The following is a 26,422-nucleotide window of genomic DNA, read 5'->3' as shown; positions in this document are numbered from 1 at the left end:
CTACAAGATAAGGCCAGAAAGAGGAATGGGTGTTGAGAAAACAGTCCACCGCAATCACTTGTTACCCATTGGCTACCTGGTGAGACTACCAGTGGACGACAGTGAGGACAAGACAAAACAAAGACCTGTAACCAGAACACGACAACTCAAGTCAAAAGAACCAAGACAGACAAACAACAATGAAAATGACATATCCTCTGAGTCAGATTATGAGGAAGTATACCTACCGAGACAATTTGAAGTGGACTGGGACACCGACTACTGACACACCCAAAGCTGTCTATAAGGCCATCTCAGCCCACCACTAATGAAACTGACCAGCTAAGACAAGTTCCAAATCTGGCCGAGCAAAATCCAGATACTAATGACAATCCTGATCTGCCTCCTAACTCTGATCCAGAAATCCACAATCCAGAAGGGGGAGCAGCCCACATAATTCAACCCCAAGTACCTGAAATTGAAGTCCTAGTTGAACGTTCGAGGAGAGTGACCCGACCGGTAGTTCGGCTGAGCTACGATGAACTCGGCAAACCCTCTGAACATCCTGTGACAGTTCTCAGCCATGGAGCGCTGGTGGGAAGTGGAACCTACAGAGATTCCAGGAGCAGTCCTTGCCAAACTCTCTGGTGCCACCCCATGTCATTATGTGTCACTTGCTCTAACTCAAACTCTTCCCTTAGTCACAAGACTATTAGAGTCTTGTGTTATTTTGATGGGGACATCAAAATCTTCTAGAAGGGGGAGGGTGTAGCCCTGTGGCAGTTATAGGGTTAAAACACAATGCAGTGGGTCTTTGGTATCTAAGGAGTTAATGTGAATCCTTTATCAAGTTTAATTAGTAACTCAAATATTCTAAAGTAAACGTTTATTTACTTTTTATTGTTTATATTGTTGACATATTTACAAAACATTCAATAAAAGTACAGGAGATTACTTTAAATTTATAGAGGTATAAGATAGTGTTATAAGATTATTTCACTACAGTTTTTATTCAGCAACAGAAGGTTGTAAATGTACTTAAGTGTTGTTTTCCTTTCCTGTAATTTCCATTGGTCCTTGTATGTTGTCAATCAGCGCTGTGTCTGGTGATTTGCGGGCAGGGCGCAAGTGGGCGGGACTAATGACATGCGAGGGGGTAAGGGAAAGTTCGGGAAAGCAGACAAAGGCGGGAGAGACTCGGGTTGAGGTGACTCGGGAAAAAAACAGCGGAGTTGGAGCGCGGAGGCTCTTGCTCCTCAGCGGAAAGAGGCCCGGTGTGTGTCCCGCAAGAGAGGTTGGTGAAGAGGACCGAAAGCTCGTACGTTTACGAGTTGAGAGACTCAAGCGAAGACTGGAGAGCCGGACAGGAGGACAAGTGAGCGGAGGAGGCTACCAGCGAGCCACGAGGTGCTATAGCTAGGTTAGCTGCACTGTGTCGCCTTCCAACGTCCGGGATCTTGATATCTCAACGCACTCAATGTTTTGAAAGAGTAACAGGCCTGCAACGTTTTTCCCTTTGAGTCCGTGGATCCGTGAGTTAACGAGGAGCCGTGAGTAACCTTGACTGTGTGTGTGTGTGTGTGTGTGTGTGTGTGTGTGTGTGTGTGTGTGTGTGTGTGTGTGGGCCCACCACCACCGCTAAATAAGGAGACTGTTCGCGCGCTTGTTCACTACTGTTGTTTGAGTATTGTTCTGTGTGTTGGCGTATTGAGCTAAGAGTACAATATTGTGGTTTTGGATGAGGAAAAATACATTGAAACTAACAAGGTTTACATCTAATCTGTAGGGGTTTTGATTTGTTTGGGGAGTATTATATGTTTTTTTGTTTTATTCTGTACATCTATTTGGTGATTTGTATTTTGTTTCTGGGGGTTTAATATTTATTTTTGCCAAATTATTGTTTATTAAAACTAAGGCCTTACAGTTTGCCTAAAGTTAGGTCATCTCTGGGTCATATCTTTCTTACATAGGACTACTCTGCATAATACTGGTTTGACATTTAAATTTGGAAATATCCACTTACTAGGTGCACCTTCGTGGTATCCACCTTTACATATAACGAACCCAAGCACCCACCCTTCTCACCCTAAAGAGTGGCCGTACGGGTGCTACATAAATATTAAATAAATGAATAACAATCAACATACATAAATATGAATGAATTAAAGCAAATGCATATAAAATAGATTCAAAGAACTAAAATAAAATAAAGAGTAGTGGTTTGTCGCAAATCTGTGACACCAGGCTTCAAGGGGTTAAGTGTCTGCAGTAAAGTTAACTGAAACTCAGTTGAAACATTTTACATTTCATCAGCACATGGAGATGCTGACAGGAGCATTGGCTGTGATAAATTCTCACCCCGGGTGGATTTGGCCTTGTTTTGCTGTCCTTACACACCCTAAATGAGAACACCGACTGTCTACACAGATGATTAACTTTTTGTGGTGCCGGAGATAATGAAGTAATTCAGATGGTCATGTGCTTTGTATAAAAATAAAATAATAAAATGGAAGCTAAAACCATCGTTTTGTTTATATCTCTGTAATCAGCTTTGTTAATAAATGCACATTTTCCACATTTGTGGATGCATTTTGACTTAATAATTACAGTAACTACCTAATAGTTCAGTTTTTATAGAACTTGTGGAAAATGCTAGCATGTTAGCTAATGTTAGCTCATCAGTTCAATGTTAAAAGCAAGTTTGACTGGATTCAGTGGGAAATGATTCTGGAAATAAATGTGGACCATCCACAGTTAATCCACAGAAATGACACCTGCTGTGTAAAACACCTAAATTCAGTTCAGTTCAGCTTTATTTATAGCAAGTCACAACATCATCTAAGGCACTTTTACAGACACAGTCAAATCTAATTTATTGTAGTCCAATTAAAATGCAATTAAAAGAAATCTGTTATGATCCACACTGAAAAAAATTAACCAGATGTGATATATAATGTTTAATGATAAAAACTTAATTTTGTGTTGTACAAGATTATTTTAGCTTCTGGTCAGTGTACTTTATTCAAATGAAAAATGAAAATATTTCCTTAAGAAATTACATTCAAGTAACCCCAGCTAACCTTTTTAAATGAGCCACACAACGTTTCATTACTCGCCTCTGATTTCACGCCGTGTGAGGAGCTTCTACTGAATCTACTTTACTTTCTTCTTCTTTCTGAGAAGACCAACTTGAAGGTAAGAATGGAGTTAAGAAAGCAAAGCCGTTGGTTTGATGCTACAAGTGCTCCAGTTTTCATGTTGCAGAAAGAAAAAGTAAACTAGTTTGTGTCATTTTAATAAAGACGAAGTCTTGTCACTGCAGGCGTGAGTAGGTTGAAGCTAGCAGAACATGAAGAACTGTCTGTTGTAATGTGAAGACAAAGATAACACAGCTACCTGCTCTGAGATTGATCTGAAGCTAGCCAGGTTTTTTGTGTGATTGTAGCTGCTGTCTGTGAACTTGGAAGCTCATGTCGGGACTGGTTGGGCATTGGGCTGTTGTTGTGAAAAACGGATGTTCTACGTGTACGGTACCGGCAGCAGGCAGCCCACAGCTGCCGACTCTCTGAGAAAACAAAAGAAAGAAAAGTTTGCATAGTGAGCGTTAAAAAGAATGATAGAAAGAAAAGTAAAGGATGATATGATCATGTGATCACAACACTATCCTGGATTTCCTATTGCTTAGAAAACATCATAAATTAAATTCTGTTTATTCAGCCGCTTGGTCTCAGAGACCTCCCTGCCTGACATGTGACAGTATGAGACACTTTTTAAAAGTTATTTCATCAGTTTTGTTTAATTTTTAAAATTCTATTTTCATCTTTTAAATGGTACATACTAGTTAGTGCATTTTATATTATTAGAACATGATGAAAAATGTCTTTTTTTTTTATAATTTATTTCCAAAAGGTAAACTTTAATATATTATCTGCCAGTAGATTAGATATTATTATCTAATATCTAATATGATACTTTAGGATTAAACTATTAGTAAAATAAAGAGTTACCTTAAACCAGTTCTGGTCAGCTGTTGTTACACATATTTTGATGTTGGGGAATTTTGTTTTAGGGCCAAATGCATGTGACAAAAACATGACGCTGACATTTCTATTTCCACTCTACATGCATTCCAGCACCTGACAACTACTTCATATATTTTCAGTATAAGGACAAAGAAAGTAAATTTAACTTAAATTAAGTGGTAGACAGATTGAAAGAGCTAAGTAGATCACACTTTAGGTAATGAGGAAAATTGAAAAGTTTGACCTGCGCCGCAGAGCTCTGCTAACATGTCATCTGCAGCACATCAGTGCACCGTGTCTTTGGTCAGCCTTGCTGTCAGAGCCAACATAGCGTGTGTTTGATCTTCGCCACCATCTTGTTGAAACTCGGGATGAGGATTGATGACCATCACTTCAGCCTCATGTCGTTGATTGTGACCAGTTTTCACAAGCTGAGGCAACACCATGTTGCAAAGCTCCACCCTGCAAATGTGAAGCAACAGCTTGAGAAAGAAGATGTGGAAAGTGGAGTTGCTGCAGGGGTATCAGGAGATTAGGTCTTCAATGGGGTGCATTTTCTATCACAATGGCAAGAGGAAAAGATCTAGTAACTTTGATAGAGGGTTTTGTTTTTTTTTTTTTTTTGGTGCAGCTCCTCTAGCAGAGATAATGTCAAATTCAGATTTTAATATGATGTATAGTAATGTGTTAAAAAAATGAACATGCTAATTTTAAAGATTTGTTTCTTCATTAATAGTTTAATTTTGACAGCCCTGGTAAAAATCCCAAATTTCATTTGGCTATATATTTTTGGCAACCCCCTGAAATTGTCTCACGACCCCTTGGGGGTCCCAACCCCCAGTTTGAGAACCACTGGTCCAGCACAACATCCTCCAGGCTGAGGGAACATGCAGCAGGAGCCTAGAGGACTCTGAGGGACAGGTGGAGGAGGGGAACAGGCTGTAGCTTCTGCTCTGACTGCTTCAGTCCATCACATCTGCAGCAGACATGTGGATGACGTTAACCCGCCTGCTGAGCTGCCTTTGGTTGCAGGATTCTCTCCAGGTTGGTGTGACTGTGGGTGTACAGCAGACTGCGGTGGTATGTGCTGTAGAGGATGAGCAGAATGTCGGTGTTAGCAAGCTAGAGAAGGATGCAGCTACATGTGGTATGAATAAACGCTCTGATGGTTGGACTGAGTCGTGATTTAAGCTTTGTAGCTGACATGTTGGAGCTAGATTAACATTCTTTAATACTGCAACCAGTGAAGCTTCATTCATTGATCGTATGACGCACGCTCCTTTGTACCAGCACATAATGTGGTTTGCAGCAACCAATAACATAACGTGTCAGTAACATAATTAGACCTATTTTTGATTAGAAAACGGCACAAAACTTGCAAAAAAAAAGTCTTATTTTTCTGAGAAATGCAGACCTATTTATTTATTATTACATTATTGGCTGAAGTTATTACATTTTCTGTTCTAGTCTACAGGCATTTAGCAGCCTCTTTTCTCCAAAGTGATTTACATCTGAAGGTGGTTAGACAGCAGCGTTAAGGGTCTTGCCTAAGACCCAACTGGAAGGTGTTAAAGTCCCCTGTGGGATTCCAACTCGGGTCTCCTGCATGGGAGACAGATGCCCTGCCACCTGAACTATCCAGTTGGCCAGTTGGTTATTGGGGTAATTACATGTAAAATGACCAAAATGATTACTTTATTGTTTCTTTAACTGTCTCTTTTCAGGTATTCTCTGATGATTTTCTGTTCATGAATATGGAAAGAATGTGAATACCAAAGTTAACTTTTCTGTTGAAGACAACCCAGTGGCCATGTGTGTACCCCCATAGCAGTTTATAATATCCAGATTATGTTTATGTGACTTGCATAGCCTTTAGGACACTCCATTTATATTCCTGTTCACAGAGTAATGACTGATTATATCTTCTTCACAGCTGTAATTGTCTGCATCTAACATCTTAACTTACATCCACGCTATGTAAACGAAGCTTCAGCATTCTTAGGTTTCTTGCTCTCCCCAGAACTGTGTCCTTCTTGTTGTGCCAGTGTTGCCAGATCTTGTAGAAATAAGCAACTGGATCTCAATAAACAAACTAGGCATGGACAATACCTACATTTTTCCTGTAGATACGATAGATTAGTTTGTGGTACTTTGCCATTGAAATCAATACCAGTGCTGTTTGCCCCTTACAGGAAGATCACATGCTTGTACAGTGTGTGTTACTGTAACATACACTGCCTGGCCAAAAAAAAGGATTTACCTAAGCAAAAATGTACAAGCCTCCTATAATTACTGCATGGGTTATTACCTTTCAGCTGCAACAAGTTAGTTAACATCACCTGATGCAATCTACACCTCCCTCCTCTAGATCTACACCTTCCTCCTCTAGATCTACAACCTCCTCCTCTAGATCTACAACCTCCTCCTCTAGATCTACACCCTTCTCCTTTCGTTCTACACCTTCCCCCTCTAGATTTACACCCTAATCCTCAACCACACGGTCGTTCAGTACATTGTGAGAGAGGCAGCATATAGTTAGACTTTCCAACTTTCCTTGGCATGACTTCACTTACATAAAATGTTCCAACCCGTCTGTTGCATCTTCCACCCAAACAAAACCACTTTGCTATCAGCTTTCCAAAATGACGCATGTATTATTTCTTTCTGTGTCCTTCAGCATCAGCAGGTCGAGGGAAACCTTCCAGACTCCAGTCTTCAGGATGCTGCCAGCCAAAGCCTCGGCTTTGTCCTGGTTCATGAACCTCACACTGTGTCACCAGACAGAAGAGTTTATGACGTCTGGCCATCTCCAAATTTTCAAACCTTGGTAAACCCATCTTTACTTGCTGGCAGATGGAAAAACATCATTCAAGGATCTGACCAGAAACCATACCGGATTCGTAGAGGCTCGGCTGGGGCAGCCGGACCATGGGGAAGAAGGGTAAGAATGTCATGAATTAGTCATCAGTTAGAATAAGAACCCTCTACGTTCACAGTTTATGCATTAGATCGTAATAGAAAACAAGGTTAGTCTTTGTTCTGCATGATGTGCGTCTCTACGACGACGCTGCCAGTTGAAAAAGGTGTACGAGCCTCAAGGCTAATGATGTCTAAAACATTGAGAAGAACTAACAACTGACATGAACCAGAAGAAGAAATCTAAGAATTGATTTCCCAAACCAGAGAGATTTAGTTCAGCTGCTCTGCCATGTGACTCCAAATAACACAATGCTCATTTTTCCTTCAGGTAGAAAATAATCCCAATCTACTTATCATATAAATTATGGCACATGGGGAACACACACACAGGGAAGCCACTGCTTTAAAATTTACAGCTTATCAAAATACATTCAAGTTCGTGTTAGAAAATCTAAGAGACAAAAGCTGTCCTGTAGTCCAGAAGATGAATAATTCCATTCCTCCACAATCTTTAACAGACCCGTATGTTGGATGTGAGCTGAAATGAGGGTTAATCTGGGTTTGTGAACAAAATGCTGTTTTAATTCCACATTTGTGTTAATAATATTATAACTTATAGATGTGATACCAGATATTTGTTTGTTTTCTAAAAACATTGTCTTGATAAAGTGTTTGAGTGACCACAGATGGTCACTGTGCTCATGATGCCAGTTGTTCCCATGAAGCTGGATGCTCTTCGTGTATTAAAATAGCTCTGTGACATTTTGTTACAGGGATGTGCGGGCCGAGACGGCCATATTGGATTTAAAGGCAACAAGGTGAGTGTGCAGCAGTGTAATGGGAATATGGTAAGATGAGCTCATCCTGCTTCATGTAGCAGGATAAACTTAGATTGGTTTTTCAGCAGGAACTCACCTGGTTTTCATTTCTGAAACTTCTAGAACAAAACTTTATCATTTGTTATTAATCGTGACTGAGAAACACAAACAGCATAAAAGTGATTTAGATTCAGGTTCAGGTTTAAAATTCTTGTTCAGGTTTCAGGAGGTAGGTTTAGAACAGGAAAGCAGGTTCACACGAAATGATGTAGACCCTACTCTTCAAGCTGCTTTGGTCCAGTTGTTTGGTCCAGAACAGCCTGAAAACTGTACCATACAATCCTGAACAAACCAAACCAGGCACACATGACTGTTATGGAGGCTTTTTATTTTTCTTCTGATCTACCTACTACTCATCTAACCAAGAAACTTCATGTGTTTTACTTCCAGTCAATACTTCTGTTCTTTCCTGCAGGGGGATCAAGGAATTACAGGGCTCGATGGGAGACAAGGGGATCCAGGACCCCCAGGACCTCCAGGACTTCCTGGTGTCTATGTGTGGAAGAACCCTGAGGAGGATAGGACTGATTGTATGGTAGGTCCAAATGAAAACAGCCACAGTGAAGACCAGTTGGAGCTTTCCATGAGGAATCGTTGGTTCTCTAATTTGTCCTCAGACCAGACTGACTGTCTGATACCAAAAATGCAACATTTATCATGCCAACTGAGGCCTGGAGGGTCTGAAATGTTGCTCTCAGGTTTTTCCACAGTCTGATCTTGGTCTGAACTTGCTGGGATTGTTACTCCTGGAATATCAGCAGCTGTCTTGAATGTTTTCTACTTGTAAGTAATATTCCTTTTCAGATGAACTACAGATAGTATAGAAATGACCTGATAACCCTTCCCAGACTGACACACAGATCTATAGACCCTAAAAACTGATATCAATGCAACACCCAATCAATATAAAAAAAATCCTAACAGAGAATTACCGGGACATTTCACTGTTAGCTGTGCAGATATGTCCGTTAATCCAAAAATGGAAGATTTTTACTTTCACAGTTGGTGCACTGTTGCATTCGGGGAACAATGTTTGCTTCAGTTAGTTACAAATGATTGGATTAAGTGTATTCAAATAGAGATGTGACGTTCATCAACGAATCGATTCTTTTGAACATCTCTTTTAAATGACCAATGGGAATCAAGTCACAGCTGTGAGTCATTCATTTGTGAGCCATTCTTTTTATATACAAATTTTCCACACTGCCTTCATCACATTTGTGACATCATAGAATTCTGATGTCCAACACTCTTCATTCATGAGAAGCATCAATGGGCAGAGAAACAAATACTGTGAGTTCTATCCAAAACATTTACTAGAATTTGCACTGACTCCTCAGGTTTATCCTTTTTTTAATCTATATTTTTTCTTATAATTTTTTAATCTTGTATAGTATATTTTATATAGGTACATATTTTGATTGTTTGTCATTCTTATATATTGTGAAATTTTGTAAGATATTGTAAGAACGAGCCAGTCTTTTGAATGGCTCTGTGAAAGGAACGGCTCCTCAAGATCCGGCTCCCTTCAAAGAGCCATAAATCCCATCTCTATATTCTAGATAATTTGTTAAGTACTTATCAAGCATCATTTATATTCACAGCAAAATACATAATCCAGAGCTAGTGGTGGTGGCTGCCTTTCCCTGTAGTCTCCATCACACTCATGGTTCCATCTTTACCATAAAACAGACCAGAACAGTCCATAACACAGACCAGAACCGTCCATAACACAGACCAGAACCGTCCATAACACAGACCAGAACAGTCCATAAAACAGACCAGAACAGTCCATAAAACAGACCAGAACCGTCCATAACACAGACCAGAACATCCCAACAACATTGTCTAGATGTAAACATAACACAGGCAGTAAAGCACATAACTAACTAAGAGGGTAACAATGACAAGATGTTCAGTTCCTGCTGAATATGGGTTTCCCATGAGCCTTTGAGGTTTCTACTGTGAATCAGGAGATTTACCTCAAACTTCATTGTTGAATTTTGAGAGTAGAAAACTGATCTCACATGACTCCAGAACACAGGACTCTGGATATGTCTGGTTTTTAGAAGAGTTCTTGTTCGCAAGGTGCAAAGCACAAATAAAATTACAGTTAAACTACTGGGACAAGTTACAACAGGAAATTCCATGTTTACGTGTAGTTGCTCCTTTTTTACTGACTTTTCTGAGAGTGTGTGTAGTTATTAGTTTCCAAGAGACTCTTCCTGGTGGGGCCTCGTGATTAATATGGCCATCAATAATTTTATTGAATATTAACAACTGTCCTTCAAATTTATAATCACCTAATAGCTAATGTAACTCTCAGCAAACAGCAGCTGTCCTGAGCGTTTTCTCTCTGTGGAACGATGAACTCCAGGTGGTTTGGAAATGACCTGATGGGCTTTAAGATCACTGCTGATGTTCGAGAAGTGAAACACTTCTTTTTTAATTTATTTTTTATTATTTCTTTATGTGAATAAACATGTTTTTCATGTTATGACATTACTATTTCATTTCCAATGTTATTACCTTGTATTTATTACACTCAAGCCATTTCTGTGTTCGATGTTTACCTGTGAACCTAATTTTCTGTTCTGTCATGACTCATTTTTCCAGAGATCAACTTTCTACCAGATGGTCAGAGCTGGCTGGCCAGTAAGTACCTCAGTGTTTAGACTGGACCTGAGTTTTTAAGACTGAGTTAATATAATACGATAAACCTTTGTTGTCAGACACACGTCTGAAATTTGTTCAGCGTCACATCAGCAAAATGTTTCACACAGAACAAACCTTAAACAGTACACACATGAAATTTGCTCACTTAAACACAACATGTCATGGACTACAAACACACACACACACACACTGGGTTCCTCAAAATTGTAAGCTTAGTTTTAAAATTGACTGATGGGTAAAAGAGTTTTTCGGTCTTACTTTATTGAACTTTGGAACCCGGTCTTGTCATAGAGCGAGTGTAAAGGTTGTCCTAAGATCTCTGAGCATACTCTTTATTTGTTGTTGTAGTTTTAATCTTTCCACTACGAATAAACCTTTATACAAGATAGAATTACAGTCCTGAAGGACACACATGACAGCAGATGTAAAACACAGCAGAAGAACTTGCTTATTTGCCCCAAAAGGCCTAAACAAAGGAAATAGATCTTTTTTTTTGTTGTTTGTTTTTTTTTTAGTACAGATCATTTCAATGTGCTCCTTCCAAGACAATGGCTTATTTTAATCTTTGCTCTCAGGTGGTGCCTGGCCCACCTGGACCCACGGGGGAAATGGGTCCACCCGGTCCTCCAGTGAGTTTACTGAAATCTGCAAACAAGTTATTTTAGAAGTTGATTCTCTATAATGTGATTTCTTACAGATTTTGCATGTGCTGCTTTCTTTTACTCACTTTTAACATTAACCTTGCTGTATGAAGAGTTTTAAATTTTTTCTTTTTAAAGGGTATTCCAGGACATCCGGGGAACAGGGAGAGTCCAGGATCGAGAGGAGAAATGGTAAATGTGAAAACAAAAGAGAGTTTCTGTAACATCTTTTTGCATTTTGCACAATTGCACTTTTGTTATGGTCATGAAAAAGTTTTTTTCACTCATTTGGTTTTAGGAACATTTAATTTAATACACAGCTATTTTAATTTCAGTCACTTGTTTTAATGCACATGTGCTGATGATTCTTAATAAAAGAGCATTTAGCACTTACAGCTGTAAATTAGAAATGCCTCTTTGGTTACTTCTGTGTATATATATCGTATAGTGATTCAGGTAAAACATCGCGATATGAAATCTGGTTCATATCGCCCAGCCCTATGTTCAGTGAGTGGTGGAGATATAAGTAAAAGTTCCTCAGCAGCAGCTTCAGTAAGCTTCAGCTGGACAGATGAAAAGCAGATTTATCCATTACTGTACGTTACAAGCAAACATGGAGCTGCAGACTAAACCTTCCTCTTTTCCAAATTTTCTGAAAGCTGCTGCTGAGCGCTTGGCGAGTGGTTGATGTCTTAACTGCTAACCGAGATACGGCCCCAGTAACTTGGCCCGTCCCTCTCTCGCGGTGCACAGTGTAAGAAAACTGTTGGGGGGGCGCTATTAATACTTTTTTTTTATCTATTCACCTTTTATTTTAAAAGGAGCACAAGGAAACGTGTCAGAGCGGCACCTCTTCCAGTGTGTGGTGCCCCACGTGGTCGCCTACATGGCCGATGCCCTGCTTGTCACACTGCATTTAAAAATCAGCATACTATTGACCGTCTAGCTTAACTTTCTCCTGTTTACTGTCTGACCAGCACCCGGTCAATATTTCACACACTGATTAAAACATACGAGCCAGCAGAGGCCCAACGACATGCAGCTTTCAGCAGCCATCACATGATGACTTCAAAACAACCAGCAACAGTAAAATGCATGAGACACCACAAAGAAATAATCACTAAAGGGTCATTTATGCTCCCTGACGTACATAACAGGACTTCCATGCGTCTTTTACGTTAACATGGTTATGAAGTCAGTTCATCCACTAGTGGGCAGAGTGCACACCCTCGTTCTGACGTCAGTCTCTGACACCGATTGGTGGCTATAATGCACCGCTATAAAGTTGTTTGCAACCGCCCGACACACTCACACAGCCTTTCTTTAAAAGCTCCTGCCATCTCTAGAAATGTTGTCCTCATCTCCTCCTTCCTCCTCCTCCGCCTCCTGTTTCTCTTCTTCTCTGGTTTGTTGCTCGCTGGTTGCATGCTATACTGCTCCACACTGCCCCTGCAGTTTCCGGTGATATTGCTCCATTTGCTGCATTAAACGATGGATCCACAAGGCCCCAGAAAACGCAACAATTATGCATGTAAATGATGCAGGAGACAGACGAAACTGTCCATCCATCCTCATTTCCATCTTCTGTGTCGAGCCGTAAAAGAGCAGACCAGATCGGAGGTGAGAGCATCAAACCAGACTAAAACACTCGCTGAGGCAGTGCAGCACATTAAGGAGTTTTTATAAACTGGATGTGCTACACTGAGGATAAAAAGTGCAGCTATATAAATATCATCTACCTGGACTGTACAGGGATCTCCTGGACCTAAGGGCATCCCTGGCAGGGCAGGCAAGCAGGGCAGGGACGGCAGTCCAGGACTGAATGGGCATCAAGGTCTACCAGGACTTTATGGGATCCAGGTGAGAACTACCAAGATTCCCAACAGTATTGGACAACAATCCACTTTATGGTTTCATGTCTGGATCATTTGATAATCTGCATCTTTTTGACTTTTCCATCAGGGTCCCAGAGGTTTTCAAGGAGAAGAGGGCTCACAAGGGCTAAATGGTGATGAGGTGGGAATTTTATTTAAATCAGGTAGTTTATGGTAAAACTGTGAAGTCAGGAAGAAGACTAACATACAAGTGTTTCTGTTTATGTCTAACATGGATACGGATCAGTGGCTAACTTCAACTCTGGATCTTCAGTATCACAAAAGCCAGTTTCCACCAGCAGATCCGGCTCAGTACGGCACGGTTTGGTGCGGTTTAGTTCAGTAAATCTGATCTTTGTTGTGTTTCCAAAGCCAACTGTGCTCTTAGAATTCTAATGAACAAGAAAGTAACCCGGAAACAGAGGATGAGCTTGTCTTCTTTCTTCTTGACATGTGGCTTTAAACACCAGTAAATCCACCGTACATCTAAACAAGGAGCTGTTCCTGCTTTGTTTTCATTAAGAGTCACGACAAAGCTTCCTCACTTTCCTTTATATTTATTACCTCCGCCAAGGTGGAGATCATGTATTCGGTGGTGTTTGTTTGTCTGTCTGTCAGCAACATAACTCAAAAAGTTATGAATGGATTTTGATTAATTTTTTAAAGAACTCTCAGAAATGGAATAATTCAGATTCTGATTCCTTTATTAGTCCCACAGCAGGGATTCACAGTATAACTGCAGCAAGACACCGAAAAATAAATAGTAGGACATGCAAGATAAAAAATAAGAAAGTAAGATACTTAGCATAAAATCTGAAAAAGATCAAATAATTATAACTTTAATTATGACGTTACCTGTACACGGTACAGAGAGAGGATATGTGTGAGAATACATATAAGAATATTTAATATCCCAAGTAGAAAAGGTGGAAACAGCAGAACAGTGAAATGAATAGTGAGCTGGAGTGTATTGTTCAAGAGGCCAGATGTTAGTTATTTGTTTATTTGTCTGCAGACAAGCTGGCATTTTCTTTATTGTACATTTTGACAGCAGCAGGCAGGAAGGACCTGCGGTACCTCTCCTTCACACCGTGGATGGAGCAGCCGGTCCCTGGAGGAGCTGCCCAGTGCTGCCAGTGTCCTGTTGAGGGTGGGACATGTTGTTTAACAGGGAGGACAGCTTAGTCATCATCCTCCCGTTTCCCACCACCTCCACTGAGTCCAGGGGGCATCCCAGGACAGAGCCGGCCCTCCTCACCAGACCGTCCATTCTCGTCTTGTCCCTGTCCATGATGCTGCTGGCCCAGCAGACAATTCCATAAAAGATGGCTGATGCCACCACAGAGTCATAAAAGTTCCTGAGTAGTGGTCCCTGCACTCCAAAAGACCTCAGCCTCCTGAGCAGGAACAATCTGCTGTTGCCCGTCTAGGGCATTGGTGTTGTCTGACCAGTCCAGATCGACATTTAGGTGAACAGTCGGTACTTGTAGGACTTCAGTGTCAATGTCCGTTCCCTGGATGCTCACCGGTGCAGGCGGAGAGTGGCTACGCCTGCGGAAATCCACCACCAGCTCCTTGGTTTTACTGCCGTTGATCTGGAGGTTATTCCATAGGCACCAGTCCACAAAGACCCTTATAAGTCCTTGATACTCTCATCCCTATCTGATGATAGGCCTACAGCAGAGTGGCCAGAAAACTTCTGGAGATGACATGATGGTGTATTGTATGAAAAGTCTGCAGTGTAGAGGGTGAACAGGAAAGGAGTCAGAACCGTTCCCTGTGGAGCACCAGTGCTGCAGAGAAGCCGACCCGACTCAGGTCCCTGCACCCTCACAAACTGTGGTCTGTTAGTGAGTTAGTCCAAAATCGATGTAGTGAGCTGATGCTCCACCCCAGCTAGCTGCAGCTTGTCCCCCAGCAGCTTGGGCTGGATGGTGCTGAATGCACTGGAGAAATCAAAGAACATGGTTCTCACAGTGCTTCCAGCCTTCTCCAGATGAGTAAGGGAGTTGTGAAGGAGGTAGATGGCAGCATCATACACCCCGATGTCAGGCTGGAAAGTGAACAGCAGCGGGTCCCTGAAGGGGCTCACCAGCAGACTCAGGTGGATGAAGACCAGTCTCTCCAGTGTCTTCATCACCTGAGACGACAGAACTACTGGCCTGCAGCTGTTGAGCTCCACGGAACAAGTGATTAGATTTTGGGAACAATCTGGATCACCGCCTGGATCCAAGAATTTTTCAAAGGATTCTTTACTATGGGAATAGGGACAATTTTGCCATTAGAGCTTCTTACTCAAAAATAATGGCCTTGATCACTGGGAAAAGAATATAAATAAATTTAAAAAATAAAATGGCTTGGTGGATGCTTGTACTCTCTGAGTGCTTCTAGTTTCCACTGAGTTCTTTACAGAAAACCCGGAGTTAGCCCTGAAGTTACCTCGATACGGGAAAGGCTTTGTAGTGCAGGCCTCTGGTCTGTTTAGTTTGTGTGTAAAACCAAATCTTTGGTAGGAAGCCAGTCACTAACCTGTCAGCATGTCCAGCTGATGAGGCTTAAAAGACAAAAACAGCTGAATGTCATTGGCTTAGAAGTTATGCCACCTAAAAGAAGTATGTAGAACGAAAATATGGACCTAGTACTGAACCACACAGGTGAGGGAGGAAATGTTAGAGGTGAACTTGTTAAATCAGCAGGTGATGGTTGCTTCTGGACAAAGTTGAAAAGTTTTGACTGTCGTTCCACCTTAACGTGGAAGTGATCTTTTAGTAATGAAGCGGATCATCTCCAAATGGAAAATGACTGAAGTCAGTCATGTGTGATGTGAGAAGCAACCTTGTCCTGAAATAAAGAAGATAAATCTAACCAACAAGAAGATGGACTTCAGTGTTTCTCCTGACTTGCAGGGTTTCCCTGGTGGACCTGGATCCAGTGGAGACAGAGGGGGACCTGGAGGAAAGGTCAGAGAGAAAACTGATGTTAACTTTTCTTCTATTTTCTCTATTTTTTTCTGGTTTTATCAGCCACACAAATCTAAAAGGTTTGACTACATCACCCCCAGGTGGTCACATACAGGAATTAAACCTCAACCAAAGTTCAGTTAATCCAACCAGAACTAGTACTTGAAAACATTCATTCATTGTAGGAATGTTTAAACCACCCTGATATGAAATAAATATTAAAACGATGTTATGTTGATTTGTATGTTGGCATCAGAGCTGTATGGACCAGTGATTTCTCCTGCATGATGTCTGTGTGTTTTCCAGGGATCTAAAGGAGAACCAGGAGAAGACGGACCTCTCGGCCCTCCGGTAAGTCTGGTGATCGAACGCAGGAACATTTACATGCATTTAGTCACCTGAACACCTTCGCTTTAGAAATGAGTTACTCACCTTCCAGTCCACTGGGAGAGCTCTGCTTTATTTTCTGTAAGTTTCAGCCAGAATATTACTTCAAGATCTGGATTTTAACCTGAGCAACGGAATCAGTGATAAATATCAGGATTTCACCACCTTTTCCTTTCTTTTGTTTCTCTTGTGTAACTTGGTAGGTGGATCAGTTGTTCCTTCAGTGCCATTTGTTAACGTTGTAATGGTCATTTCCTTAATGTACCACAAACTGGCCAGTTTAGTTACATGATGGGCTACATGCAGCAAGCAGACTAGAGATATTTTGGAGTCTGAATTAGAAATAAGAAATGAATCTGTATGCTGGGCAGAGAGTGGCTGGTGGAAATGAACGACTAACAGGGGAAGAAGAAGATGAGGATGGATGTTGTGGAGCAGTTTCTGAGGCACATTAAAACTACTGGACGCTTAGAGTGAAATTAGTTGAATATCTGTTATTGATGTGTATTACATGACCTATAAATGTGTAGAACACTGAGTAACTCTGGTTACTTGCAAATCCACACACAATCATAAAGAAATCTGAACACATAAAATAACTTTACACAAACTGCACTAACATTTCAGTTTTGTTTTTTTTGTTTATCCTCAACCCCACAGATGTGATCATGTTCATGTTCAGAAAGCTTTGTGTGATACAGATTGTTAAATTTGTGTCCACGTGTGGCCAGAAATGCACACAACTCACAACTTCTCAGTCCTACACATTCATGGTGCATTTAAGTGCTGGCAGAAAGCTGGGACATCTGGATTTGAATCATGTTTGAGTGTTTTTTCCTTCTATAGTTGCTAAAAAAAAATAATTAAACTTGGTAATGAGTTTAGTTATTTTCCACCAAATCTGCAGCAGGATGCACAGAGCGGCACGGAGTGACCACACTCGTTGATTTACTAAATCACACACAGCAAAAACATAACAGAAACCACAGGAAGTGATGATAACTTTTGTATTTTGCTTTTAACTTTTAGTATATTCAGTCCTTTTTTTCATCCATATTGTTGATAATTCATACCTGGCCTTATTTCTGACTCTCATTTCTTCCTGATTTGTGGATCGGGGCATTTTTAGTCACTTTATCATCATTATTTGTCTTTCTCAAACGTCCTTGCTGTCCTTCGTATATCAAGAGCTTTCTGAATAAAATGTGGCTCTGATTCTTCTTGACTTGATGTCCTATTTGACTGTTTTGTTATTAGGGTCATTCCGGTAGAAGAGGGGCACAGGGGCTTCCTGGACCACCGGGGCCTGAGGTGAGGGCATGTGTGTTGTTATTTTGCTCTTATAATATCTTTGTTTCCCTCACTGAAGTACCTCACTTCTTCTTAATCAGGGAGACTCTGGACATGATGGAGTGAGAGGTTTTAAAGGACTAGTGGTGAGGATTAATGGTGTTCCTTTTTTCCTCATAATGCTCACACACAGAAAAAAATATTTGGTGTTGGATTTTTTTAGGGTCCACCAGGAACCACTGGTGACATAGGAGCACCTGGACATGAAGGGTCGGAGGTAAATGAACATTTTATCATATCTCTGAAATAATTTTATTCAAATCAGTACAATATGAATATAAGTGCTAAGAGTAAGAATTAAAACCTTTATTAGCAGAAGCACACAGGTGATATCAAACAAGAACACACACATAAAAAGTAATAATATATTGTGAGTGTTGTGTACATCCCCCCCCCTCTGCCAAGGAGGAGGCTGCACTGAGGGAGCCACATGACATGATCAGTGAGCATGAAAATACATATCCTGGCACTGCTCTCATTATTTTAGGAGATTTCAACCACTGTAATCTTCGAAAAACAAGGCCAAAACTGCACCAATTTGTGAACTTCCCCACCAGGGAAATAAAACACTGGATCACTGTTACAGCAACATTAAGGACGCCTATTCAGCCGAACCACGACCCCATTTTGGAAGATCTGACCACCTGGCGATCCGGCTCAAACCAGTCTATACGCACGTTGAATGTTATTATTTACGTACGGTAATCCCGCGCATGCGCAGTACGCTGGAGGGCAAAAAGCTCTGCTTTCGTGATAACCAAAACATTGTTGTGTACAAGTATATCGTCATTTTGACCAAATCTGTTCACATAATGAAAACTAAAGATTTAGGTATTACTAATTTAGATCATCTTTGTGCAGATGACCGCGAAAGGTACAGTGTAAAGCTAACTGTATTTAGCAAAAAGCTTACAGACCCATTTAAAATAGCTGACGATCTATGGGTTGGCAGTCCTCAGAAATGACCGCCAGTTCAGTATGGCGATATCTACAACTACCTCATTAACACGCCAGGAATTTATACAGCAGAGGCGATGAAGGCATACAAGTCACTACATGGCCATAACTTCTTTGTGTCTGGACATGTGGGGCAGATATTGTACCACAGCAATGAACGCTTGAACGTAGTGTGTTTCTTAAAGTGTGCCATAATGCCATCGCAGAAGATAACCGACAAGAAACGGAAGCATCAGGTGTGGATCTGCTTGGAAAAATTAAAAGGCTGCGTAGTGTCTGCCCACTGCACATGCAAAGCAGAGTAAGAATTCATATCCAGTCGCATTCTCCTCATGGCTGTTATCCACTGCTTTCGGCGTTTTACATCCACTGGAAACCTATTAAATTTGACATGACTATCCTTCTTTCGTCTATTTGTGCAGCCTACAGCGCTACATGTGTTAACCATACTGATTTAATAATATTTCAGGGCGAGATTTAGATTTAGCGTAACTTGCTGTCAACTTCACGTCTTCTGACAGTGGAGGGCACCGGCTTTTTGCCCTCCAACTGGAAACTGGGTCAAAGAGCAAGTGGGCGTGATGTCACTCGTCAACGTGTGCCTATAACAAAAGGCTCAAGTCAACACCAGTCACAGTCAGGACCATTAACACCTGGACTGACAGTGCACAAGCTAGCCTGCAGGGCTGCTTAGAGGCCACAGGCTGGAGCACCTTCAAAGAGGCCACAAACGACCTCCATGAATACACAGAGGCTGTTAGCGACTACATCAGATGGTGCACGTCCATCTGTGCACCCCCCAGGACTGTGTGTATGTTCCCCAACCAAAAACCCTTGTTCAATGGGGACATAAAACAGAAAATAAGGGCGAGGCGGGAGGCCTTCAAGTCAGGAGATCACGGGGAGTACAAGAGAGCCCGGTACGAGCTGCAGAGGTCCATCAGGGCAGCAAAAAGGGCTTACTCCCAAAAACTTGGAGGCTACCACCTCAACCATAACACACGAAGAATGTGGCAGGGAATCCAGGCTGTCACAAACTACAGAAGGACCACACCCAAAACAGACCCCAGGGACACTACTCTCCCAGACAGCCTGAACACCTTTTACGCCAGGTTCGACAGGCTGAACACAGACTCGCCCTCAAAAGTCGTCTGTAACCCCACGGACACGGTCTTCCAGGTCACACACACCCAGGTACTGAAGGCCCTAAAGAATGTAAATCCCCACAAGGCGGTGGGACCAGATGGAGTGCCTCCAAGAGTACGGAAGGCCTGTGGTGAACAGCTAGCCGGTGTGTATGCTGACATCTTCAACATGTCATTATCCCAGGCTGTTGTCCCCCGTATTTTCAAAACGTCCACTATCATACCAGTCCCCAAAAGACCTGACACACTAAACTTAAACGACTTCAGGCCAGTGGCACTAACACCAGTTGCTATGAAGTGCTTAGAAAAGCTCGTCCTCACCCACATTAACAATATAGTCCTGGACACTATCGACCCCTTCCAGTTTGCTTATCGCCCCAACCGATCAGTGGACGACGCGGTGGCAATAGCCCTTCACTACATCCTGCAGCACCTGGAGAGCAGCAGGACATATGCCAGGATGCTCTTCCTGGACTACAGTTCTGCATTTAACACCATCCGCCCAGGCAGGCTGATCGAGAAGCTGGCAGACCTTGGAGTCCCTACTCCCACCTGCAACTGGATTCTGGACTTTCTGACTGAAAGACCACAGGTGGTGAAGATGGGAGGGCGGGTGTCTGCTAAGCTCACAGTCAGCACGGGATCTCCACAGGGCTGCTGCCTCAGCCCCAAACTCTTCACCCTGTATACACATGACTGTGTCTCCACCCAGGACAGTACCATCATCATCAAATATGCTGATGACATCACTATCCTGGGCCTCATCAAGGCGGGAGACGAGTCAGGATACAGGGCCCTGGTCAACAATATCGCTGTCTATGGAGAGGAGAATGACCTCATCCTCAACACAGACAAGACGAAAGAAATAAGCCTGGACTTCAGGAAGAACCCTCCCTCTCTACAGCCTCTTTTCATCAGCGGGACTGAGGTGGAGAGGGCAGACAGCTACAGATTCCTAGGACTGCAGGTAACATCTGACCTGAGCTGGACTCATAACACCACAGCCACAGTGAAAAAAGCCCAGAAAAGACTTTATTTCATTAGGCTGCTCAGGAAAGCTGGTCTGAACCATCGCCCTCTCACCCAGGCCTACAGAGGACTGATAGAGAGCATCCTCACCGCAGGCATCACTGTCTGGTATGGAAACACCACACAGGCAGAGAGGAAGGCTCTGCAAAGAGTCATAAAGACTGCGGAGAGGATTATAGGCACAAAACTTCCTTCCATGGACTGTATGTACGAGCAGCGCTGTCAAAAAAGAGCAGAGGGAATCATCAGAGACTCACTTCATCCCCCTCACCCTCTGCTCAGACACAAACACTGCACGTACAACCTCAGACACAGCAGAGCGGACAGTATCAAAACTCGCAGGACTCACTTTTTCAACAGCTTCTTCCCAGCCACAGTCAGACTGATGTCAAAACAAAACTACTGAACTTATGCAGAACGCAAAATGTGGAAGACACTATCCAACTACATGTGCATGTGCAATATCTGACCTGCACTATCATCACCTGTGAAACAGGATGTCTTTTATATCCCCTTCTGTATAATGTGTAGTTCCTCTGATCAGTGTTCAGTTGTTCAGTTGCTTGAGAATTTCATGTGCAATATTCTCCCTCTCATGTGCAATATTTTCCCCCTCCCCCTACCCACTCCTCTATCTCACAATACCTTCTGTTCTTGTACAGAGCTATATAGTGTATAATAGTATGGCTACATAATATATTTTATTTTATATTTTATATTTTTTGTATTTATACATTTTTTTACTATAGTTTATTTTCTAATGTGTACAGTGTTCACTTATTCTTGATTCATCCTACTACTTAAACTGTGACTCTGAAAGAGCCCTGCACAAGAATTCCAATGTACCTTGACTTTTCTGGTTTTTATGTACAAATGGCAAATAAAGAACTTTGAATAATATGTCCAGTATCTGATCTGACAGGATGAGTATTTAAAGTATATAAATATGTACACAAACATGTAAAGACAGTTTCCATGTGTTCATTGTAAAGTCTGACAGCAGCAGGAGGAAAGAGCTGCGGTATCTCTCCTTCCCACAGCGAAGATGGATCAGTCTGTCCCTAAAGCTGCTCTCTAGACCAGACTGGGGTCCTGCAGGGTGGGGGGGACTCATGGTCCAGCATGCAGGGGGTGGGACTCATGGTCCAGCATGGATGTTGGTTTTCCAGAACCCTTTTGTCACCTACCTCCTACACTGAGTCCAGAGAACAGCCCAGGACAGAGCTGGGTTTCCTGATGACTTTGTCCAGCTTCTTCCACACCACCTCCAGCAGACCACACCGTACAGGAAGGCTGATCCACCACAGAGTCATAGAAGGCCTCAGGAGCCCCCTTCACTCCAAAAGACCACAGTCTCCTCATAAGATAGACCTGCTCTGACCCTTCCTGTACGGTGCGTCCGTGTTGTGAGTCCAGTCCAATTATTGTTTAGGTGAACACCAGGGAGAGTCCACTCTCTCAATGTCCGTTCCCTGGATGCTCACCAGTGAGGGGACAGCAGACTGGCGTCTGCGAAAATCCACCACCATCTCCTTGGTTTTCCCTGCTTTGATCAGGAGGTGGTTTTGCTGACACCAGTCCACAAAGTTCTGCTCTGTACTCCTCATCATTACTCCATAATGTGTCTGTCTTTGTCCTGTTTAGGGAGACCAAGGCCCAACTGGTCCACGAGGTCAAAAAGGCCCTCCTGTAAGTCAGGATAGCACACTCCATTTAAAACACTGATCAAAGATCTGGATGGAGAATCAAAGCAGCAGTATAATTATTGGATCTCCAACAGGGATCATGGGGGATAACTGGAGAAACTGGCTCCCCTGGACCCCCAGGGGATCAGGTAAATTTATCCTGGGAATGCAGTTAGGTCCATGTTGAATTTTAGTCAGAGATGTTGACATTTTTCCACTGATCTATTTTCAGTCAGCTGTAATAGATCAGAAACATGTTATCACCCTCTAGTTCAGTACTGAGTGGTAAATCCTGGTTCTAATGGGACACATCATTCCAAGGTTTAACCATCAGGAGCTGGACAGTTTACCTATGGATAGTTTACCTGTGCAATGTTTACCTATCCAAATCCAGAACACCTCTTCTCCATATACTGGATGTGTCTGCTGTTAAATGATGAATATTGTATTTATTCTTTGGATAGTATTAATTAAAGGGTGGCATCTAAATAGTTTAATCGGTTCAGTTTGGTAGGAGTGGACACCAGTTTGCCATTAGGCTGATTGTTGTATGGATTTACAGCCCAGAAAGACTCATTCTTTGACCTAATGTAATGCACATTGGGTCTGGTGGATTGGTCATAATACTTGATGCATTATTTGTTGCCATGTTTCGTCAGGGTCGGTCAGGCAGTGATGGACCCTCTGGTCCAAAAGGAGAAACTGTAAGTTAAACACAAGAAACCACATCTTTTAGTGGATGGATTAAATAAAGGCTATAAAAAGACTGAACTCTATTTTACAGGGTGAAGTTGGAAATATGGGTTCAGGAGGATTGCCGGGTCTCGAAGGACACACGGTAGATACCATCCATCATTTGTTTACTGTTTCTGCTGCTAACCTACATCATAGTTCTGCTTCTGGTAACTTTCAGCTGTTGTGGAAAGTTTGTGGAGTTTATTTGTCTTTAGAGAATGGTCTGATTTGTGGCTAAATTGAAGTTAAAGATTTGACACCGAATATTTAGTTTGAATTTTGCGAGATCTCCATAAAAACCAGATTCTCCACTTTGACCTTCAGTATCTCAAATGTTGACCTGGACAGAAGAGACTAAAGAACTCAACTTCCAGACAGGTCATCCTTGCAGGAACACCACCTGAATGTTAAATCGCTGTCATCAGAATATGTTAGAAGACTTGAACTTACTTCATCCAGCTAGAGAATTAGTTTAAATTTTCACGTTTATATTTTAATCTATCTCATCAGTTGATTGGAAACAGTAGCGTGAGAGGCTCCGACATCACGGCTGTGACGACACAGATCTTGAGCATTTCATTACCATAAAGCAGAAACACGGCTGCTCTCTTAAACATGGTAGCCAGGTAGCTACTTACCTGGAATCTGCATAAAGACAACACTTTCTGACAGAAATGAGTCTGTATCTGCATTTGGTCTGTTATCAACTGCAGCCTTTAAACCTCTACGTTTTTTCATCTTTCATCTGAAACCACTGAAGACTGTGCGGTATTTACCAGCTTGACTTAGAGAAGATCAGATGCATTACTTGGACTTTCCTTAAAGGATTTTGAGCCTTTGAGCAAACTTGGTAGAATATTTAGGGATGGCAGCCGTGAAGAAAAGCTGTTACTGTACATTTGTCTGCATGTAGCTCCTGTTTAATTAAAAGAAGGCAGAAGCTGCTGTTCCCTCTCTACACTGTGCTCAACATCAAAATGGTCCATTGTTTTCTCTTTCAGGGGGTCTTTGGAGGTTTTGGACCTAAAGGATTTCCAGGAGCCACTGTAAGAAGAATGGTTGTTGCTTTTCAATTAAAATATCAGTTCTGGTTTGCTGCGTTTATGACAACAAATCTGTTGTGCTGTCTTCTTACTTTCTGTTAGTAGATATATCTGAGGAAAGATCACTGGTTTTATTATGTATATGGAGTCCTATCTGAGTGATACTCTGAATCCTGGATTCTTCTGATTATTTCCAAAATAGAAAAATTTCAATATAGTGTTTCTGAAAAATTAGCAATAGGTGTAATTAATCAAATTAAATCAAATGAGGAAGACTGCATATTAAATGAATGGGCAGAGAATATTTGGACATGCTCCTGAACTTTAGAGAGGAATCTTCAATGCAGGTAGATCGTCCAGTAGCCAAAACATCCAGAACACAAACACAGGACATCTAGACAGGATAGACAAGGACCTCACAAGGATATATGTGCAGCCCGTGTAAATACAAAATACTAAGCCTGAACTTAAAGGTAATCTGGACTAAGAGCAAACCAATGGTATAACAGAATTTTTTTTTTTACCACACGCGTGCTTTCTGTTGATCTACCAGCAATACTAAAACTACATTTGACCCACAGTCTGTGAAGGTGTCATTTGGTTTCCCCACAAATAAATATTTAGTTTTTGGCCACCAGAAGAACACATAATTTCCCACCAACCCAAATGTCTGGTCAGTCACATGTTGTTTGATGAACTCTGTGCCTGTGATTTATCAGGGTTTTATGTTTCTGTGAAGGGCCTCAGAGGACAGGATGGTGACAAAGGAGAGGCTGGGCTGAAAGGAGACAAAGTAAGAGTTACACCAACATTCAGTTGTTACTTTAATACAGTATTATTTGTGTAGTGCCAATTCCCAGCAAAGTCACCTCATGGTACTTTACAGACAAACTCAGTTCAATTTATTGTGAACATATCAATACTAATCCAGATTATAATAACTGTTGTCATAAAAATAATCACCCGGCTGAGAAAAAAAGGAAAAACATTTGAGATAAGATATTATAGAAGATATGTAAAAGCATAATCTGCTCTGCACTAGTTGGTGCACCAATGCTGACTTTCACCCTCATGGCCTGTCCAAATGGAGTTAAGTTGGACTGTTAACTACAAGATTTATGGTTCGAACATCAAACTGCAATAAAATTATGAAACTTTTATTTTTTTACACATTTTTTCATGAAAGGATTATCTGCTATCTATCATGATTTAATTAATCTTAATAAAGAATTAACGGTTTAACTATTTGCAGCCTAATTATCTAAAAGTACAAAAGAACATGTCAGCAGTAGTTTTTTTTTTTTTCCTTCTTCTTTCTATCCACATGACAACACATTCACTGGTCCTTTTTAGATTTTGTGATGAAAAGTCCTCATTTTTTCTGGTTTGGATCATTAGGCATCACTGCTGCTCAGTGGGAAATCATATGAAATGCATAAATCAGCTAGATTCTAGTGAAAAACCTTACCTTGAAAATAAACCCAAAACCTGAAATAACGTAATGACCAAAGAATGAAAAATACAGATTTTGTGACTTGAGTTAAAACTATAGTTTTTTTAAAATGTGGATTTCAGTGTCTGGGATTGGATCACACACAGAAATGCCCTTGAAAAATATATGAACACTTCAACCATTCAGACTAAATTAAATCCTCACCAACCACATGTCAGAGCCATTTTAGAGGTCAGTGAGGCTAAAATCAGTTTTGTGGTTGATTTTATTTTATTTTTTTTACAAAACTTTAATGGGTTTCTTTCAGAAAAATGACAATTTACACATAAACCGTTATTTTACTTTAATCTAAAGCAGGGTGTCAAAAAGTGATTATAATGGAAGTCTATGGTCCAAATCTGGTAGTTAACAGTCCCAACACATCACATGACATCTCACACTGTCAAAACATGGTGGATACGGATAAACCTCAAGAATTACAATATTTATTACAAAACATACCTCCTTCCCAAATTTCATGACTAGAGAACAATAACAGCCAAAAGTATCTCAGTAAATGCACCTCACAGCTACACAGATTCCCTTAACAGGGCAGGAGGGTTAATACAGCAGCATGAACGTTATGAGTGATGAAACAGGCTCTAAAAACCCTTTTAAAACTTGATGTTTTCTCTGTGGAATTACAGTAA

At 41.4% G+C, this 26,422-nt stretch overlaps 1 long non-coding RNA gene across 1 annotated transcript; it reads right to left on the bottom strand.

Annotated features, from left to right (window-relative positions):
• Nucleotides 1-1,885: 1,885 nt before the first annotated feature.
• On the bottom strand, nucleotides 1,886-18,601 carry LOC121648612. The gene is made up of 3 exons (XR_006012008.1): nucleotides 18,360-18,601; nucleotides 10,102-10,108; nucleotides 1,886-1,896 (listed from the first exon to the last, which is right to left on the bottom strand). It is a non-coding gene; the product is annotated as an uncharacterized LOC121648612 (long non-coding RNA).
• Between the last annotated feature and the right edge of the window lie 7,821 nt (nucleotides 18,602-26,422).

The sequence above is a fragment of the Melanotaenia boesemani genome, chromosome 11 (assembly GCF_017639745.1).
Source record: "Melanotaenia boesemani isolate fMelBoe1 chromosome 11, fMelBoe1.pri, whole genome shotgun sequence".
NCBI lineage: Eukaryota > Metazoa > Chordata > Actinopteri > Atheriniformes > Melanotaeniidae > Melanotaenia > Melanotaenia boesemani.
This window is presented reverse-complemented; position numbering and strand designations above follow the sequence as displayed.